Source organism: Hippopotamus amphibius, chromosome 4, assembly GCF_030028045.1.
Source record: "Hippopotamus amphibius kiboko isolate mHipAmp2 chromosome 4, mHipAmp2.hap2, whole genome shotgun sequence".
Lineage (NCBI taxonomy): Eukaryota > Metazoa > Chordata > Mammalia > Artiodactyla > Hippopotamidae > Hippopotamus > Hippopotamus amphibius.
Genome location: NC_080189.1, coordinates 47,798,685 through 47,811,366, shown reverse-complemented (window position 1 = coordinate 47,811,366; position 12,682 = coordinate 47,798,685). Strand labels below are relative to the sequence as shown.

Sequence of the window (12,682 nt, the reverse complement as noted above, 5' to 3'; positions counted from 1 at the left end):
CTGCTTGAGCCATGCAGCAGAAGACCTGGTGGGAACGCTGGGCTCATGGAAATGTCTTCTCTGCTATATTAGCTTTTCTTCCTTTTGTATTAGAATACTAGTAGTTAATGTGTTTAATGAGAATAAGCACTAGAGATTCAAGAAGGAAATTGTCTGGTAATGTTTCAAATTTTTTTCTTTTAGTGATCACCTGTGCAAAATGGTTTGTGAATTTTAGGTTGACACAGTTTTTCAGATTTTGTGCCCATGCCCATTTATTATGGTTCTAAAGGAGGAAAGGTAGGAGTTGCACAGGATAAACAGGTGGGAAGCAAGTACCTCACTGATTTCCACTGACTACACCTTCTTCACCTCAATCAAACAGAAGCCTATGTTCTTGACAACACAGGAGTGAAAGGCATAGTGAGTGAATTATTTATCCTTGCTATAAGCCTACACATTGTCAGCCTGCAAACACTAGTAATTAAGAAACGCGATAAGGACTGCTTGGAGAACATACTTTGACAGCAGCTGCTAGAGAATCTGAACCTGGAGACAGGTTGCCGTCCACGTGTGAGATCCTCCTCCCTGCCAGCATTAACTGCTCTCTCACCTGTGTGCCCACGCACCTCATCGAAACACGGACACAGCGCGGAGTACAGGTCTCGCCTCCGCTCCAGACTAGTAGCTCCTTCTGCGTTACAGACACTGCCTCCCTCAGCAGCACACCCTAAGGGCCCTGCAGAGTGCCTGGCTCATAGATGCTCAGGTACACTGCAGCGAACGGTCCAGGAGAATCCTCTTAGTTGCTCCACTAGCAGGAATGCGCAGGATGTGGGAGATTCGAAATCCTCACCAACCACTCATGCGCCTGGAGGAATAATACATCCAGTCTCAGACATAAACTTTCTGCATCTTCCCAGGGGTCTGAACGTGAAGTGTGACAAGGATTTACTGGCCATACCAAGTTCTTTCGGCTCCTCAAACGTTTCACTTTTCAAATACAGTCGGCTCCCTCTCCCCTTCGGCTCCGCCTGGGACAATCTACCAACCCAGGTCACGTCGACCGGATAGTTCATGCTCACCCTTCAGTTCTCTTAGCCATCAGCTCCTGGAGAAGCCTTCTCTGACCTCCCCAAGTCTGGATCAGGGCCCCCTCTATGCCCACTCCCTCTTGGTTCTGCAGGGTAGTTGTCCGTTAGTTGTTTCCCTTTCTAGACCGTGAACTCCGCTCTCTTTTGTCCCCACTGCTTATGGCGCCGCCTGGAGCATACGAGGGGTTCAAAGCATTTTGTAATAAATTGATGGAGCGGTGCTGGGCCGGGTGTCGCTCGCATCCCAGACCTCGCTGTCTGGGGAACGCCAGCCCTGGGCCCCGCTCTCTCCTCAGCTTAGACTTGGGACTCGGTCAAGGAGAGGCGCGCCCTGCCGCTAGGACCCGCCTCCCGGGTTCCAGAGCGACCCCGCCCGCCCGGGCCGCGTCCCTGCGCGCGGGGCGGCGGCGGCTCCTGGGCAGGAGCCGGCGGAGCAGGTGGGGGCGACGGCCCCGCCTCCGCGTCCCGGCAGCCCCAGAGCTGGCTGCCCGGGAGTGAGCGGCGCTCACCGAGCGCGGCAGCCAGCTCGGCGCGGCCGCAGCGGCCGCAGGGGCGCTGCAGGACGGAGCCCGGAGCCTAGAGACGGCGGCAGCGGCGGGGACGGCGGCCAGAGACGAGTCCTGTCCTGTGCTCCGCGCGGCCAGAGGCAGGTAGCGGCTCCGCGCGCGCGCACGCCCGCCCGGGTCGGTGCCTGAAGAGGGTGCGGGGGACGAGCTGTAGCGGCGGGCGCTCCGGGCGTCCCGGGGCGGAGTGAACCCCCGGCGCGGGCAGGGGTGCTACGCGCATGTCCGTGTCCGGGGTCCCCCGCCCGGGGCGCTGCGCTGCCCTGGAGCCGAGCGCCCGCTGCCCGCCGAGCGGCGCCTCGCGGGCCCGGCCGTAACGGGACCGCGGAGGCAACGATGTCGCCGCGGGTTTCCTGGTGACTTCCCCCGACCCGACTCCCGGGAGAGCGGCCCCTGGCGCCAAGGCCGCCCGGGCCTGGTCCTCGCCCAGCGCACCCTTCCTGCCTTCCCCGCTTCACCCCCAGAACAAAAGGCTGGGGTCTCTCTGAGGAGGGGGCTGTGGCGGGATGAGCGGGGGCGGAGTAAAGAGCGGCTAGGAAATTGCCGAGCTGAAGGTGGCTTGGGGGGGTACAGAAGCCCCCGAGGAGGAAGCCAGTCTCGGAGATGTGAAGTGACTTGCGCAAGGTCACACAGCTAGTGTGGTAACTGAATTGGGGACAGAGCGCACGTCTCAGGTCTCCCTTCCCACTGCTCATCTCCAAGCCAGCGATTTAGATCTGGCCATAAATGGGTTTTAAAGTCGCCTTTGGAGGAATCAGGGGAAAGGTGGCAGAGCCAATTCCGCCCTTCCGCAATACACACCCGAGGCGAGTTGGAGCAGGCATGGGGGAGCAGGATTGCGGGAGAGGACACTCCGGATCTCCGGGTGGAGGCTGGCGGACCGGGAGCCCAGCCCTGTCCCCGTGGGCAGGCGGGCACTGGCACGCCTTCTGAACGTGGATCACCAGCCGCGGGGGTGTGCCTGCGACGGGAGCGGGGACGGCGTGGGGACCCAGTGCGCGCTGCTCCCTGGAAAGAAGTTCTGCAGGGAGAGGCCGGGGGAGCCGTTCTGGCGCGCTGTGACAAGCCGGCAGCATCTGTTCGGAAGAAAAGTTACTGTGTAGCAGGAAGGTGGGCTATCACTTCGCCTCTCCGAGTCTTTGGGTCATTGGCTGCAAAATGAGGGCCTTGTTTCTGCATAACCTGTGTGTGATTTAGAAACTTCGTGCCTCTTTCCTCCTTTCCAGAATCTTTTATCGCTTTAGAGGGAAGAGAAGTACATTTCTTGCAGTCTGCAGTAGTAGTTATCGCAGGGACTCCAGCCTTCCCTGCAAAAATTTTTTTTTCCTTTTTTAATTTTAGGCAAAGCTATTCATGGGGACGAAGCTTAGAAGAGGGGTTGCCTTTGGGCTTGGTAATGAGCTGGACAAGGAGGGAGGCTTCAGAGGTGCTGGAAACGCTCCTTACCTCGACCTAAGTAGTGGTAGCACAGGTGTACACATATAGATATTTGTGAGGTTATTCCCTTGGAATTTGTGCGCTTGATTTATGCTTTACCTCAATAAAAAAAGTAGATAAAAATTTAATGCTAAAAATCCACTCAATGTGGTAGCATCCAGATTAGTGCAGTTTTCCAGCCAATGCATTTTAGAGATGCATTTAAAAACCACAGAAACCAAATCAGAAAAATAAATAAATAAATCAGTAAAAAGAGAACAGGGAGCAAAGAAAGTTTTGCAATAATGGGAAATGAAATACGCACTGCAGAGGGCCTTACCAAATGCCTTTACAGGCAACATCTTATATGATGCACAGTTCTTTAAGAGCAATATTGTTATTGTCTTTTTTTTATTGGAGTATTATTGCTTTACACTGTTGTGCCAGTTTCTGCTGTATAACAAAGTGAATCAGCTGTAATTATACATATGTCCCCATATCCCCTCTCTCTTGAGTCTCCCTTATTGTGTCTTTTTTACAGAAGAGAAAATAAAAGGTCACAGAGGTTAAATGCCTTCCTCAGGGGAGCAGGGTTAAGAACCTGGGTACCCAGATTTCAGATGCTATACGTGCAACCATAAACAAGCAATTTTCGGCCACCTGAATCAGGGCAGAGCCATCAGGGTGACAGAAACTTGAAGGCTGGCTTCCTGCCGTGCCCCCTTTTGGTTCCTTTCCAGGAGTCTCCGTTGTTTTCATATAATTGTGAGTGTGAGATTGTGTCACAGACTGAAGTTCGCCAGCAGCAGAAGGGATGGAGGAAGTGTGTATGTGTTTAAGAACATACAGTTTTAGGAACAGGAGAAAGCCAGCTGGCCTAGCCTGGCAGCACTGTTTTGGGGAGAGTCATTGTTCAGAAATCATACAGTACACGTTGTGATTTTGCAGTTACTTAAACACACACAAAGAATAAATAATATAACCTAGAAAAGATCTGAGAAACCCAAAATGTAATTCACTCTAGAGGATAACATGTACAGTTTTCACTAGGGAAGAACAGTCAACTTTCCTACATCCTAGAATTTATAAATATATGTTTACTAATGCTTAAGTTTTCAAAAACCTACAAAAATAATTGAGCAGAAGGACGGAAATTTGTTTTCCAGCAAATGTGTTATAAATATACTTACATTTGGTGCAGAAATATTTGAAACTTTAGGCTACAGAAAAATCTTACCTAGAGAGAAATCTTGAGAAACATGTCCTAAAGTGCATTCTTCTAGTGATTTTATACTTCTGCCTAAAATTCAGAACCCTGAAGAGCAGAATCGTGTTTGTTTTACCAGCCAATATCACATTGCAGAGTTGAACATGTTTGTCTTGTTCTTGGAACTAGAAAGTTTTGATTTGAAGAAGCTGAATTAACTGGGGCAGCTAAAGAGGTATCTGGATGAATCCACTCAGCTGAGTGCCATCAAGCGTGATTATGCATCACGAAGTTATCTTTAGGCGAGTTTTGCCATGTCACAGTCAGTGTTCTTGCCATCTGGCTGCTGGAATATTTAGAAAGGAATCGTAATGTTTGACTGACTTTGCTGAGAGCATAACAAAACAGACTTAGAGAGGGAACTATTAAATATGAGTTAGAATTGGTGAGAAATGATTAATTATTTCTTATTTAGCCACCGCACAAAACTGAAGAGATGAACGGTTCCCAGCTGATGCCGAGCAGGTGCAGCACATATGTTTTCTCACTGACTTCAGCCAATAGCACACTTGAAACTTCCTGTTTGCAATTCTAGTTGGGTCTTTCCTTAGACCTGCCCAAGCAAGAATCCAACCTGTCTCGCAGCAGGGGCATCGTGTGGTGAACTGCCGTGCTGAAGTGCCAAAGAGATAAAGTGAAACAGAGCAAATGTGACAAAAATGCCAGGCGGGCATTAGGTGGGCCAGACACTGTGAAAAGTTTTCAAGTGCATCTTGAAGGAATATTCATCCTGTGTGGGCGATGTATTCCAGTGAGACACTGAATTTGAGATGGTGGCATCCAGAAAGGAAGTGCCAGGCCTGTCTATGGACTGGGAGTAGCTAGGAGGAGGCAGTAACGAGCCTCTGACCACTTGTGTCCATGTGAGTGCAGGTGTGTGTCAGAGCAAGGTGCCCAGGCTGCCATCCACTGTGCTTTAAGAGCCAAAGACTACCTGGTACTGAATGCTTGTTGTGCCTGGCTAGGCTAAGAGCTTTCTATGTATGAAATCAACCCAACAGCCCTGTAAGGGGGCTGATTCTTCTTATTCCCATTATCAGACGGACACAGAGGCCAAGGGCTAAACTGCTCTCAGGATGATCATGCCATGCCCTGCTCTGGTCTGTCATCAGCCAACTCATAAGCCCATGGTGCTCTTTACCTGCCTGACTCTCCCTTATGGCACCTGAGCTCCTGGAGGGCAGGTGCTATGTCTGTTTCATCTCTCTTCCCAGCACCTCCATCATCAGTGGCACATAATAAGTAGTGAATGAATGAGTGAGTGAATGAATGAATACCTTCATATTTTTAAAGATCAAAAGCCAATTTGGATTACCTGTGTTTTTGACTTTTACTGTGTCATTCCCCTCTGTTAATATGGATCATCAGGCATGATTGTGTGCAGAAGATGTACAATAGGTATCTCTTTCAAAGCTGAAGGATGCTAAGCTCAGCCTATAAGATCAGAAGGCCTCTGCTTCTTTTAGAAATTAAATATCATTATTTATTCTTTTGTAAAACATTTGTAATTCAAAACACCTGGGTTTGAATCTTTCATTCATTACTTATTTGTTATATGACCTTGGGCAAATTACTTCACCTTTCTGTGCGTCAGTTTTCTTATCTATAAAGTGGGTGTAGTATTAATACTACTTATCTCATATTTAGGGTAAATAACTTAAAATAAGTTCAGTGCCTAGGACAGTGCTTGGTTTATGGTAATGTTCAATAAATTAGCTATTAATATTTTTATTATTATCTGATGCTTTTAAAAATTGTTTGCCTTAAATGTTCCTGGTTCTGTAAAGCGTTTGAGGAGTAAACAACAGAAAATGAATAAATAGTGAAACTGGGGTAAAGAGAACACACAGATTAGGAAGCAAGGTAAGATCAGAGGTAATTTAGTGAACAAGACACAGGTAATTTCTAGAGATGAGTTTACTATGAGGTTTGGTGTAGTTTCTGGAGATGGGATTAAAAATTTGTCAGAGCTTCCCAGTAGCCAAAACAAAGAGGAAAACACAAATAGTTACCCGATCCACAGTGACCATGAGATAAAAAGAGATCAGTTACACAGCTTTTCCTGGTCCTGAAACTTGGGATGGCTTTCTCCTGGCAGATCTTCAAAGCTGTCACTGTTGCCATAGAGATCTAAGTCTTCAACATGGTCCCTGCCATGAAGACAATGGAAGTTTTGTGGTAGAAGGTAATAATAAGAGTTTCCTTGAACATTATTGACTGCAGTTCCAGAGATGTACTCCCAGAGCACAGCTCAATAAAAGCTCTTCTGTGAAGGGCCAGAACACTGTGGTTTGGATGTTCTACTTCCTTAGATATGTTTACTAAGTGCCTGGGAGAGTAGAAAGATTCTTTCTTCCAAAGATTATAATTCTTGTGAGAATCAGGTGAACAATCCCATCTTAGGAACATTTGTTCTGGCTGAAACCATATAAATGAGCCAGATCAGTTTACTTTATCCATAAAAAGTCCAAAGGGTGTCATCATACACATATAATTAATAGATGTGTTCATGAATTTTCTTAATACTGATAGTCCCATAATCTCCCTTTAGCTGCAGATTTTTATCACACTGTTTGGAAAAAGAAATATCCAGTGCTGTGTACTACCTTTTAAGCCCCTTAGTACTTTCAGTACTTCTTGGCATTAAGAATAAATGATATTTGAATTTTAAGGTTTTTTCTTAGTACTTGAAATAATGGTCATATCTTTTTAGTCTCATTATTTAGCCTAAATATGGTTCGTATCAGTTAGGATTGCATTCAGCTGCCAAAACAAACAAAACAAAAACAATGCACACATCAAAATCTGGCTTATACAGACACAAGTTTATCTTGTGGAACTAGAATCCCAAGAAAGGCAGTCCAGGGGTGATGCAGGAGCTGAAACAGTGCTATCAGAGAATCAGCCTCTTTCCATCTTCCTGCTTCACCATCTTCACCATGTAGGACATCATCCTAAATCTAGTTGCCTCATGGTCACAAGATGGCTGCTGTATCTCTAAGCTTATATCTTTAGGCCAGAAGAAAGGAAAGGTGTAAAGAGCTAAAGAATGATGGCCCTTCCATTAGGGAGGTTTTGCCTTTTTATATAGAAAGTGATGCCCTCCCCAGCTACTTCTGGCTACATCTCATTGGCCGGAATGATGTCACAGTGTTGCTCTAAAATGTAAAGGGTCTGACACAAAAGACCCCGAATAGCCAAAGCATTCTTGAGGGAAAAAAGTGGAGCTGGAGGAATCGGACTCCCTGACTTCAGACTGTACTACAAAGCTACAGTAACCAAGACAATATGGTACTGGCACAAAAACATAAATATACATCAGGATAGAATAGGATAGAAAGCCCAGAGATAAACCCACACACCTATGGTCAACTAATCTATGACAGAGGAGGCAAGGATATACAATGGAGAAAAGACAGCCTGTTCAATAAGTGGTTCTGGGAAAACTGGACAGCTACATGTAAAGGAATGAAATTAGAACACTCCCTAACACCATACACAAAAATAACCTCAAAATGGATTAAAGACCTAAATGTAAGGCCAGACACTATAAAACTCTTAGAGGAAAACATAGGAAGAACACTCTTTGACACAAATCACAGCAAGATCTTTTTGGACCCATCTCCTAGAGTAATGGAAATAAAAACAAAAATAAATAAGTGGGACCTAATGAAACTTCAAAGCTTTTGCACAGCAAAGGGAACTATAAGCAAGACGAAAAGACAACCCTCAGAATGGGGGAAGATATTTGCAAACAAATCAGCAGACAAAGGATTAATCTCCAAAATATATAAACAGTTCATCGTGCTCAATATCAAAAAAACAACCCAATCAAAAAAATGGGCAGAAGACCTAAATAAGCATTTTTACAAAGAAGACATATGGGTGGCCAAGAGGCACATGAAAAGCTGCTCAACATCACTAATTATTAAAGAAATGCAAATCAAAACTACAATGAGGTATCACCTCACACGGGTTAGAATGGGCATCATCAGAAAATCTACAAACAGTAAATGCTGGAGAAGGTGTGGAGAAAAGGGAACTCTCCTGCCCTGTTGGTGGGAATGTAAGTTGGTACAGCCACTATGGAAAACAATTTGCAGATTCCTTGAAAAACTAAAAATAGAATTACCATATGACCCAGCAATCCCACTCCTGGGCATATACCCAGGGAACACCATAATTCAAAAAGACATATGCACTCCAATGTTCATTGTAGCACTATTTACAATAGCCAGGTCATGGAAGCAACCTAAATGTCCATCAACAGATGAATGGGTAAAGAAGATGTGGTACATATATACAATGGAATATTACTCAGCCATAAAAAGGAATGAAATTGGGACATTTGTAGAGATATGGATGGACCTAGAGACTGTCATACAGAGTGAAGTGAGTCAGAAAGAGAAAAGCAAATATCCTATAGTAACACATATATGCAGAATATAGAAAAATGGTACAAATCAACCAGTCTGCAAGGCAGAAATAGAGACACAGATGTAGAGAACAAACACATGGACGCCAAGTGTGGAAGGCGGGGGTGCAGAGGTGCGGTGGGGGTGGCATGAACTGAGAGATTGGGATTGCCATATATACATTACTAATAAGAAAAAAATATATCAAATTGTAAAATGTAAAGAGTCTGAGAAATCAAATATTTTTAGCTGAGTAAACTGCAACTACCACCCCCCTCTCTAATTAGGGATTTTGCTGTAAGGAAGAAGAGGAAATGGTTATTGAGTAGGCAACTAGAAATATCAGCCACCTGACATAGCTTCCATTATTAGCCATGCCCCTGACTTAATTAGAAATTACATAAGGTGACTCAGTAATTTAAAATGTTACACTTTTCTAGTTTTTCATACAGTTAGCATTAGAGAATGAAACACACCCCACTGCCTTATGTAGGTTCCTAAATCGTTGTCACCAGCCCTGCTTCTTTTCTAAATTTCAGATCTAAGTTTCCGTTTGCCAAAAGGATCTCGTAGTGTTTCAGATTAAACTCACTTCTCCTTGCCCATTCACCTCCCCCCAACACCCACACATTTTCTCCTGCCTTCCTTAATTAATACTAGATTGTCTTGGAAAGGAGCCTTGGGGTTATCCTGTGCTCTTTCTTCTCCCTCCATCCCAGACATCCAAGTTATTATCATCCTTGGCTCTATCCCATTGATGTTACTCTAATTCAGATAAATATCCGTCCTCGCTCATGCGGATGCCAAATTGATCTACCTATTTGCTGCTGCTTCTGCCTATAATTCATTTTCCACATGTGACCCTCAGGGTGCTGTATTTAAAACACCAGTGTTTAACATCTCTCCTTTCTTTAAAAGCTTACAAAATAAAGCTCAAACTCCTTGACAGCCTGGCTCTGTGAGCGCCGTGCTTGCTGGGACTGGTTGCCACACCCTGTGTGCATGTCCACGTGGCAAAGCTTTGCTCACCCCCTCCCCACTCCCTTCAACCATGGAAGACCTGCCTTGGACGTTTCTTATGCTTTTCATGGTCCATAAGCCATGGAGGCAATTAATTACCTTTTCATTTATGTTTCCAGAACACTTTATATTTCTATTAATATGTTTTGCCCTGGATTCTGTTTTGCCTGATATTAAACATACTGCACCAGTTTTTTTAATAACAGCTTTATTGGGGTATAATTCTTATACCATAAAATTCACTCTTTTAAAGTATGCAATTCAGTGGTTATTAGAATATTCACACAGTCACACAACTATCACCATCACCTTAATTCCAGAACACTTTTATCACCCCAAAAAGAAACCCATTAGCAGTCACTTCCTATCCCTGCCCCAGCCCTGATAACCACTAATTTACTTTTTATTTCTATGGATTTACCTATTCAGAAATTTCATATGAATGAAATCATACAGTATGTGACTTTTTGTGACTGGCTTTTCACTTAGTGTAATGTCTTTTGGGTTTATCCATGCTACAGCATGTATTAGTACTTCATTCCTTTTTATTGCTAAATAATATTACTTTGCATGGGCCCATGCTACATGTTGTTTATCCACTTATAAAGTTGACTGATATTTGGGTTGTTTCTACATTTTGCCTGTAATGAGCAATGCTACTATAAACACTCATGCATAAGTTTTTGTGTGGGCAAATGTTTTCATTTCTCTTGGATAGATACCTTGGAGTGGAATTACTGAGACTTATGATAATTCTGTTTAACATTTTGAGGAACTTGCAAACTCTTCCAAAGTGGCTGCACCATTTTACATTCCCACCAGCAAAGTATGAGGGTTCTACATCAGTTTTTAGTGTCTACTTGGGTATTATTTTCATTGTTTTATTTTCAAAGTTTTAAACATCATTTTGTTTTAGCTGCATTTCTTATAAAGGAGATATAGTTACTTTTTAAAGCAATTTGAATATTTCTATCCTTTAGTAAGAGATTTTTTTTCTTTTTTTCTGCCTTTTCCTAGCAAAGAGCCTGGCACATAGTAACTATCAGTGTATAAGTATTATAAGCTATTGTTTGTGGATAGGAGCTGTGTATCTATATTTATTTTATTCACCAAGTATTTATTGATTACCTGCTAGTCATGTTTACAGTTTCACTCAGTGGCTAGCATAGAGCTGAACATATAGAAGAAGCTCGGTAAATATTTTCTGCATCGTATTGATTGTGCAAAGGCTGAGATGCTTCAGAAGCTGGGTAGAGTAATGGAGAGTGTGCAGGCTTAGGGGCAGCTCACTTGGTTTGGATGTGACTTTGTCATGTCCCAGCTATTTGATCTTGGGCTATTACTTTGCATCTTTGAGCCTTTGTTTCCTCCTCTGTGAAATGGGGATAATAATATCTGTCGTGCAGAATTGTTTTGAGGGATGAAAGATAATTATGTAAATAACAATCAGAATTGCTAGCACAGGGAATCCACTTAATACCTGCAAACTATTGTTTTTGTTAATAAATTGTTTAACAAAGAGCTCTCCCAACCACGTACATTAGTATGAAATCATCAACCATGTCTGCCCAGGGAATAAACTTACGGTAAAAAAAAATGACACTGGCCCCTTTGCTATGTATATGTCTGACATAAATAATTACAGGAGACATTTTTTTCTCATATAGTAGAACCAAGAAAAGGGACCAAAGATGTAATTGTACTTCCTTTTAATGACACAGAAATAGATTTTAAGTCTCCAGTATCCTTAAAGCTGTTCTTTATTCTAATGCTCTTCTAAACTTTTGAATGAAACATTTTTTTGGTCAATCATGTTGCTGTCCAGTATTTCAGAGGAAGAATAAAGTAGCTTCAGAAATAGGTAAGCTAACTGCCCAAAACAAGGCAACATTTTCCCCTACATTTTAACACCTTTTGCATGGCTTTTTTCTGGTTTTCACCCAAATGCGTATGTCCTAAGGTTTTAGAAATTCACCTGCAGGCTTCTAGAAGGAAAGCTAAAACTGATCTGTGTTTATGCCTGGTGTTGTGTGTTCTTGGTGGTCACGGATGGTTAGTAAGTTTTAAGTGGTGGTGGCTGACCTGTAATCATTTTCACATTGTCCATATAAACTGACCTGTAGTCATTTTGACGTTATCCATATAAATTACGTATGCCTAGGATGATGGGCCAAGATACCTCTCTGTCAGATCTAGGGGTGCATTGTTTTGTGGCTGGAGAAAGAAAGCCAGCAGTTGTCATTTCAGACCTGTGCACCCCCCCTTATGGTGCTCTCTTGTTTTCTCCCATTTAATGAATGACTAGAATCAGTTACAGATGGAACCAGCTCACAAATGATTCACGCCTAATGGGCAATCATATTTTAAAACTGTTCCTCGTGTATTGGGTTGGCCAAAAAGTTCATTCGGGGTTTCCCCTAATGTCTTACAGAAACCCGGGCGAACTTTTTGGCCAACCCCAGTATTAACAGAAGAATTAAACCTTAGGGGTTATGGATTGGTTTGAGGAGAATTATTTTACTCTACTCTTGGTTGTCTTCTGAGCCCACATGATCAGTCGCATTTGACACTTGTGGCTGGCTGTACAGGTGGTTTCAGCCGTCATGGAAGTCTGCCTGCAGGGCCAGCCCAGCCCATGGTCAGCTCTCAGTGCTATTCTGTGTGGATCCAGCTCACTTAGACCAAATCATCAAGACAAATTTTTGTTTTTCTTTATAAATTTATTCATTGGTATTTACCTTTTAGATGTAGAAGGGCCTCCTAACTCAGATGATGCAAAGCATTTAAAAAATAATTCTTCACAATTGTCTCAAGTAAAGAAAGCAATCCAGAACTTTTATTTTTCAAATTAGTTTTTCAGATGCGTAGTAATGCCCCAGCTACCTACTTCAAAAAGTGTCAAAAGGATATACAGTGTAAAGTAAGTCT

At 43.6% G+C, this 12,682-nt stretch overlaps 1 protein-coding gene across 2 annotated transcripts in view; it reads left to right on the top strand.

Annotated features, from left to right (window-relative positions):
• Window positions 1-1,495: 1,495 nt before the first annotated feature.
• Window positions 1,496-12,682, top strand: part of WIPF3 (WAS/WASL interacting protein family member 3) — a 95,117-nt gene continuing 83,930 nt past the window's right edge. The window contains exon 1 of one of the 2 annotated variants that reach the window (XM_057733679.1): window positions 1,496-1,719. The gene's annotated coding sequence lies outside the window, so the exon portion shown is untranslated. Of the gene's footprint in view, window positions 1,724-12,682 lie in introns of both variants that reach the window. The other variant, XM_057733678.1, reaches the window with a different exon arrangement.